Genomic DNA, 9195 nt, shown 5'->3' with positions numbered 1-9195 from the left:
TAGCATTGGATTTGATCGTCTCTTACTAGGTTGCTAGCTACTGCTGCAACCCGGATTCACATAGTTATGAAAGGCAGCGTCGCCAAGTGGTCCAAGGCACTGGTGTTTTCTACCAGTCTCTTTGGAGGTGCGGGCTCAAATCTTACCGCTGGTAGTATTTTATAACAAAGCAAACGTCTTATTTTAATTACTATGGGCTGGAAGTTTGTTCTTTACTGTAACTTATGTATCAAACAATCAAGAAGCTAACTAAGAACACCGTATGCAATGGCTTGTTATTGCAATGATTGTCTTTTAATGTAATTTTCTTGATTTTCAAGCCAATATACTTCCCTTGTTGTTCAAGTCAAGGGACAGTAGTTTTCTTAAATAGGGGTTTCAGACAAGGTGCTTCTAATAATGTACTTCTTGTTTTAATCTGACTCTATTTTTAGGAGTTAACAGTTAGAAATACTTTTTTCTTGAGGAGGTGTTCCAGGAATTAGTGTCTCACAAAGACATATACTAATAACCCTAACAGGGTCGTTTTCGCCATAATGGAAAACATTGCTTTTCCTTCGCTGTTGATAGGTATGCTTGTTTATATATTTTTATTACTGCTACATAATCTGCAATTGCTCCTTCCAAAATTAATAAACGAATTTTCTAAGAAGTACGCCTCCGTATATTCACTTTGTTGTCGAATATTTCCCATTGCATCTATAAACTGTTCTGCAGTTGCCAATCCATAACTTGGAAGCTTTTCATTAAACTGACAACATTTCTTTTGGATATTACCATGAACTTTTGCCAGAGCATTTCTAGCCGAATATTCAACAGCATCCGCTCTTTCAAAGAGAATTTTAATCTGTAATTTGAATGCTTTTTGTGATCCTAGTTAAACAAGCGTAAAATGTTTCTCAATTTACGAAGATAAGCCTGCATTTTTGCCATCTTCTTGTATTTCTGAATGTAATTTTTCCCTTTGTCCTTATACGTTCTTCGGTACAACCTCGCAGAGAATTTAATTTTTCATTATAGTTTTTGTCACCCCAGTAACGCTCCTTGATCTTTTGTTTGGCTATCTCTATTGTTACTTATTTATACATCTGGTAGGTTGAATACCTTCGCTATTATTTTTTATTATATTTTATTCAGCAATATTCATAAGTTTAGTAACACCCCTTGATATTTTGTCTATCCTGCTCAATTTTTGCTTCTCTGTACTCTTCATCATTATCATATCGTTCCTTGATCTTTTGTTTAGCTTGCTTAATTTTTGCTTCTCTATAAAGTTCATCATTTTGATAACACTCCTTGATGTTTTGTTTGGCTCTCTAAATTTTTACATCTCGATATGCCTGGTCGGTTGAATACCTTTTCTTTTCTCTTTTCAAGATGCTATCTCTGTTTTTTGTGTAGTACTGTTTTTTAACTTGGGGGTAGCTTGCTTTGATCTAACCATTATGTTATCATGAATGAGACCATTTACATTTTTGTCTCTTTTTATATAGTAATTATGATGTCATGGCGTAATGATTTTATGTAATGACGTCATGGTGTAATGATATTATTTTACGACGTCTTCAGAAAAAACAACTTAATGTCGTGTTTTTCTATTCACGTCATAGCTCTAATAAAACTATGACGACATTCATAATTTATCTAGCAGGGTTTCAGACAAGGTGGTTCTAATGATGTACTTTTGTTTTGATCTGACTCTATTTTTAGGAGTTCTGGGTTTTTATATTTCTTAGCATCGGACTGATCGTCTCTTACTAGGTTGATAGCTACTGCTGCATCCCGGATTCACATATGTAGTTATGAGATGCAGCGTGGCCGAGTGGTCTAAGGCGCTGGTGTTAGCCACCAGTCCCTTCGGAGGCATGGGTTCAAATCTTACCGCTGGTATACGATTATGATTTATGTACAAAAATCAAATATCTTTGAAAAGACTGCAGTATGAAATGACATCAAAAATGCAGTTTTTAGTGGAAAAATTTATTCTCTTTTCGAAATAATTTATTTTAGTTACAAAAGATTTTTAACCCAATTAATTTCCTTTAAAATGACCCATTGAACAACTCTCTACGATGTTCCAGTGCCAAGCTATCTGTGGAAAAGAAGGAAGAAAGAAAAAAAATATCCCGTTGAGGCAGAATGTTGTAGTAGCTGCCACTTTTCTTGATTTTCAAGCCAATATATTTCCCTGGCTGTTCAAGCCAAGGGACAGAATGTTTTCTATTTAGGGGTTTCGAACAAGGCGGTTCTAGTGGTGTACTTCTTGTTTTGGTCAGACTCTTTTTTTTAGGAGTTATGGGTTTTTTTGTTTCTTAACCTTGGACGTGATCGTCTCTTACTAGGTTGCTAGCTACCACTGCAGCCCGGATACATAATCCCTAGTTTTAATGAGTTAGATCAAACTTTTACGTAATTATTTATTTATATATTGCAGTTACTATAGGATAGAGTTCGTTCCTTATAAAATTTTAAACCCCATTAATTTCCTTTAAAATGAGCCATTGAACAACTCTCTACAATTTTCCAGTTTTCTAAGAAGTAAGCCTCCGTATACTCACTGTGTTGTGAATATTGTTCTTAATTAAAACTTCATAACCCCAAAAACCGAAAATTGAAATTTTATACACTTAAAAATTATATATAATTTTCATTGTTGGGGAGTTAAGTGGGAATTCAGTTTTAGAGGAGTCAAGAAAAATCAAGTTTTTTCCTGTCATTTATGACAGGAAAAAACTTATTTATAATTGGTCATAATGTCATTTATAATTGGCCGAGTTTGTTTTTTACTAGTTTGCAGCTATCGCTGTAACCACGGTCTTGTATATGATGTTAAAACCCCCCAAAATTACTGCATTTTACATAAAAATGGATAATTATATAAGAAAATCTTGTTGACAAATACCATATATGATGAACTATATCGGTCCTTTATGTAACAAAATTAAATTAGTTACTATGGCCTAGAGTTAGTTCTTTACCATATCACAAAAATTTATTTTATAATAATAATTATTTTTGTTAATTAAAAAAGGTTTCTATATAAAGCAATTTACTTTAAAAAAGCCATTACACAGCTCTTAATTATGACCACGAACTGTTTGATTTAATACTTCAGTTTCTATGGGTTACAGTCCGTTCTTTATTATAGTCTCCTGATGATTGTCTTTTAATATATTGTAAACTTTACTAAACTATACTATAGTTGAGTGGCCTATAAAATTTAGTATAGGCAAGAGGTCGTTCTTTATTATAAGACAGCTAGAGATGCTTTCGCAAAACTTCATAGTAATATCCAAAAGAAATGTTGCATGTTTAGTGAAAAGCTTCCAAGGTATGGACCGGCAACTGTGGAACAGTTTACAGATGTAATGGGGAATATTATACATCACTGTGAATATATGGAGGCATAATTGTCCTTTACTTAGTTTCAGCTTAAATTTATGATCGAGCCTTTATGTAATACTAACTACATCCAACGACTATGACGTCATTAATCAATATTGTATATAAAAAATTAAGTTTTTCGTAAAAAGTAATTAATTTAAAAATAATTATGTACAAATAACACTAGATCTAGAGATTTCCTTTAAAATGAGCCATTGAACAACTCTCTAAGATGTTCCAGTGCCAAGCTATCTGTGGAAAAGAAGAAGAAAAAAGAAATAAAATATGCCATTTTTGGAGAATAACGTGGTTAAAGTAAATTTTCTTGATTTTCAAGCCAATATATTTTCTTTGTTATTCAAGCCAAAGGACGGTAACTTTCTTATATAGGGGTTTCGGACAAGGCGGTTCTAATGGTGTACTTTTTGTTTTGATCTGACTCTTTTTTTAGGAGTTAGGGGTTTTTATATTTCTTAACATTAGACGTGATCGTCTCTTACTAGGTTGCTAGCTACCGCTGCAACCCGGATATTACAAACAGGAAAAAGCCTATGGCTTTTTCTTTTTTGGAATAGTAAGAGACGACCTGGCTACAACCTACTATTATGACATCAATGATCAATCTTTAATATTAATTATAATCTTATTTTAGTTACTATGGGCTGGAAGTTTGTTCTTTACTGTAATTTAGTGGAAAAATTTATTCTGTTTTAGAAATAATTTATTTTAGTTACAAAAGATTTTTAACCCAATCAGTTTCCTTTAAAATGAGTCATTGAACAACTCTCTACAATGTTCCAGTGCCAAGCTATCTGTGGATAAGAAAGAAAAAAAAAAATGCCGTTTAGGCAGAATGTTTTAGTAGCTGCCACTTTTCTTGATTTTCAAGCCAAAATATTTCCCTTGCTGTTCAAGCCAAGAGACAGAAAATTTCCTATACAGGGGTTTCGGACAAGGCGGTTCTAATGGTGTACTTTTTGTTTTGATCGACTTGTTTTTAGGAGTTATGGCTTTTTATATTTCTTAACATTGGACATGATCGTCTCTTACTAGATTGTTAGCTACCGCTGCAACCCGGATGAGCGACAAGCCACAAAGTATCAGGCATCTAAATCAGTCCAATATATGCAACGGCTTGTTCTTCTAGTGACCGTCTTTCAATATAATAATGTTTACTATAGTTTTTTCCCAATCTCATTTTTCTGTTTTTTGTCTTTAAATATTCTAATTTATGTAAATTGCAGATTTGCAAAGAAGAGCAAAAATCCAAATTGTAGCTATTATTCATGATAAATCGTAGCATTCGTTTCTATTGTCAAGGCTTGTTAGTTTAGTTGGCTAGAGAAGAGTGATTTAAAGCGCGAGGGGCGTGGGTTCGAATCCATCACAAGCCAATTTTTACAGGAGGGCTCATATAGAATAAATGAAAAAACCCTGTCATTGTAAATGAATTAAAAGATAAATTAAAGATAATTTCAAAGCCTTATTATATGGCAGCAATTTCCGATGAAACTTACACACTTCCCATTTATAATGAACTATTTCGATCCTTTATGTATACCAAGCTATCTGTGGAAAAGAAGAAAGAAATAAATATGCTGTTTAGGCAGAATGTTGTAGTAGCCGCCTCTTTTCTTCATTTTCAAGCCAATATATTTCCCTTGCTGTTCAAGCCAAGGGACAAAAAGTTCCCTATACAGGGGTTTTGGACAAGGCAGTTCTAATGGTGTACTTTTTGTTTTGATTTGACTTTTTTTTTTTATATTTCTTAACATTGGACGTGATCGTCTCTTACTAGGTTGCAAGCTACCGCTGCAACCCGGATGAGAGACAAGCCTCAAAGTATCAGGCATCTAAATCAGTCCAATATATGCAACGGCTTGTTCTTCTAATGACCGTTTTTCAATACATTTCTTAACATTGGACGTGATCGTCTCTTACTAGGTTGCTAGCTACCGCTGCAACCCGGATATAAATACTGTAGGCCTAATCTTAACTATAGTAAAGTTGCCTATGCAAGTTAGTATAGACAAGAGCTTGTTCTTTATTATAAAAAATTAAATTAGTTTCTATCACCTAGAGTTAGTTCTTTACCATATCGTAACAATTTGTTTTATAATAATAATGAATTTTGTTAATTACAAAAGGTTTTTATATACAGCAGTTTCCTGTAAATTGAGCCATTACACAGCTCTTTATTATGACCACGAACTGTTTGATTTAATACTTAAGTTACAATGGGTTACAGTTCATTCTTTATTGTAATTTTTATTGTAATACGTCAAGTCACTGATTACGTCAGTTATTCTTGTCGAAAGATAAACGTGTATAAATATTCAACTTACTTTTTATGTTATATATTATAATATGATACGAGAAAATTTAATCCCTTTGTATCTTTACAACTTTATATTCGTTCTTCATTACAACTAGCTACCACTGCAACCCGGATTGCTAGTTACCGCTGCAACCCAGATAATTCTTTACTATAACATAGGCTTCATATCGTTCTTTACTATTATCTTTAACATGAAATTATAATATCATTTTAGTTACTATGGGCCGCAAGTTTGTTCTTTACTGTAACTGGAACCACCATATATCAGTTACTATGGGCGAGAGATCGTTCTTTACTGTATTCAAAGCGCACAGTTTCTCTGCCAATTTTAACCGGAAGTTCCAGTCCGTCAAATTTTACAAGAACTCCATTTATTTCTCCGTTTGGTAGCAACTTGAAGCTTGTTACTGTACCCATTGATCCATTTACTAGCCCCATAGAAACACAAATATTTCTTTGGAGCATTACATGTGCACCTAATGCAAGTAACAAGCTCATGAAAGCACCGGCTGTTCTTTTTTGTCGTTGCCAAAGTTTAAAACAGTGTTTGCTGCTTTCTGTTCGATTCGTTTGTCGTCAACAACTGAAGAGAGTCGATCAACTGCAGAAGGTTTAACGTCGTCTGAGCAGCTTTTTTTTAAGAAGCAACTCGTTAACTACCATACAATTTTCATTGGTGGGCATAAGAATGACAGGTCTATTTCCCTCTGCATACAATTTTGAGTAAAGATCTATAATTTCGTCATTTGAAGCTCTGTAGGAGATCCCAATTTTTCTCTTGTGAAGACTATTCAAATTTTTACCAATGCAAAACCCCTGTCTAATTTCAGCCAGTGTATGAGCATAACTCTTATCCATCTTTTGTCTCACATTTATGCTTAGTTCCTTATACTCAAATAGATGCCAGAGGTTGAAAGTACCGACTGATCCGATTCTATTTTTTACTTCTAGTCGTGTCAGAGGTATATAAGGAGGATTACCACCTACTGGTCTTAATTGAAGAAAATCTCCCAAAAATACGCAGTTAGCCTTACCCATTTGCAAATCAACTGCCATTATTTCCGATAGTCTTAAGTGAATGTAGGTTAAAAGAAGAGACGAAACCATACTCATTTCATCAATAATAAAAAGTCATGTCCCCTTAAGTGTCTTTCTCAAAGTAAGAAGTTTTTCAGTGGAGACAGGTGTGTATTTTGTGGTGTTTTCCTGATCAATAGCTAAACTTAAACAACTATGTATATTTAAACCATTTATGCTATGTGCAGCAATACCAGTAGGTGCCATAACTACAACGGGACAATCTTCATTCTTGAACTTGTTGCAAAGTAGTCTTCTCACGACACTGATAACCCTAGATTTTCCTGTACCCCCACATCCAGATACAATCAACTTCAAAGATGTTGCACCATTGTGCTTGGTAACTGAGTCTAAAATTTTGTCAAAAACTCTCTTTTGATCAATATTGAACGACTCATAATCATTTTTCAACCTGTCTTCGGTGTCACCATTTAAAATCTGTTTGTTTGCGTCTAACAAATCCTCCATAGCATCTGCTGCTTTGTCAATGACTCCTCCCTGAATTGTATTTTCAGGGTCATCTTCAATGTTTTCATCGATATTTTCAGCCTTCAGAATTTCTTTTGCAGGCTCTCAGACCCTTTCTTCAAATTCAATATCGCTTTTCCTCTTAACAACAAATTTTTCGTGGTAAGCTACCATGTCGGGATAGTTTACACTTTCAACACAGTAGGTTTCGTAGCTGCTATTTCCACTGACTACTAGTTCATTTTCATTTCGCCAAGGTTTAAACAATTTTAAAAGATCTCCATAGTAAGCATTCTTCTTCTCGTCAGATTCAAATGGGTATACCTTTCTGTGCTGCATGATATACGGTTTATAAAGCCCTTTTCAGAGGTAGAAGGACCCTTCACTTAACAACGTATTATCATCAAAACCACTATGTTCCCGTTCGTACCAAGACAATAACTGAAAAAGACTGATATTGTCCATATGTTCCATATGTTTCCAAATCTTTTCCCGAAAGGCAAATATGGCTTGCGTGACAAGGCAAGACCTTTTCAGATTAGAAATTCAGAATATTTTAAATCAAGGCTTCTTAGCAGACATACTAAGTTTCGTCTTGACAAACAGTTTCTTTTTCACAGCTTCCAATTGCAAGAATTCTCTTACATGTGTAATAGCGTCGGTCATATGTTGCGAACTGTATATATACGGTATATAAATATATATATATATATATATATATATATATATATATATATATATATATATATATATATATATATATATATATATATATATATATATATATATATATATATATATATATATATATATATATATATATATATATATCACCTACTGTTAGAATTCTCTGCCAACTGTTCATTTCATAATGTAATAATATTGATCAACTTAAAAGGTTATATATAATGTAGAATCTCTACTATAAAGTGTATTTACAAAGAACTCAGCACCAATTAAAACTCAATTTGGTTGCGCCCTCCAATTGTCAGAGGAATCGCACCTATGCACTCCCTCTGCCATTTTGACCGCACAAAAAGCACATCTCTTACACAAAACAATTTTTGAGCAACTCCAATTAGAATTTTGCATGGAAAATAATAAGATTGCAAGGGAAATAACATCAAAAAATATGTTCTGAACAAGAATAAATAAAAAAGGAAATCTAGCATTTTCGCAGCCTTCACAAATTGATAGTGAAGATAAAAAAAAAAACATAGTAAACGTATTTCTTTGTTCAAATTAAAGTTATCTTTCGACCCAATCTTCAAGGATCCTCATTGGCCCAACTCCTGCGTGTAATGACCCATAAAGAAGCACCTCGCTTGATTAAACAATGTTTTTTATTCAAATTTTTAGCGCAAAACTTCCAAATACTAATCACAAATTTGCGTGATCCTTGTAAAACAGAAATTCCGCGTAAATGTGTTAGAAATACACTTTTTTTCAACGAGATTACAAGTTTTCGTGGCTCAGCATTTTGGTGTCTATATTTGCAAGACACCATATACGGTAATCACCGGTATTTGAGAACACACTTATGCATTAAACTAGAATCTCTGTTCCTTGTGTCCGATGGTTATGTAGATATCGCCATATTGCTCTTATATCTTGCATAGATATTACTACCCATTACTGGACTAATTGATAGAAAGATTTTTTGTTGTTTACAATTTGGGTGGTGGAAACCGAAGACTGTCAAGCCCTGACAGCGTTTTGGGATGGGTGCTTAACAGCTTGCTTAGCAGGTTAAACCGGTAGCTTAATCTATTGTCTTGTCCCAATTACTTAATTATATATTAGTGGTCAGCAGGGGCATATCCAGGATTTTTGTCAGAGGAGAATTTTTTTAGGGGCAGGAGGGGCTACACACCAACACTTTAAAAAAGGTACCAAATATTGTTTAAATACAATTTTGTTACATTTTT

Source organism: Artemia sp. Qi Xiang Cuo, chromosome 13, assembly GCF_049724085.1.
Source record: "Artemia sp. Qi Xiang Cuo chromosome 13, ASM4972408v1, whole genome shotgun sequence".
Taxonomy (NCBI): domain Eukaryota; kingdom Metazoa; phylum Arthropoda; class Branchiopoda; order Anostraca; family Artemiidae; genus Artemia; species Artemia sp. Qi Xiang Cuo.
Note: the sequence above shows the minus strand (reverse complement) of the source record.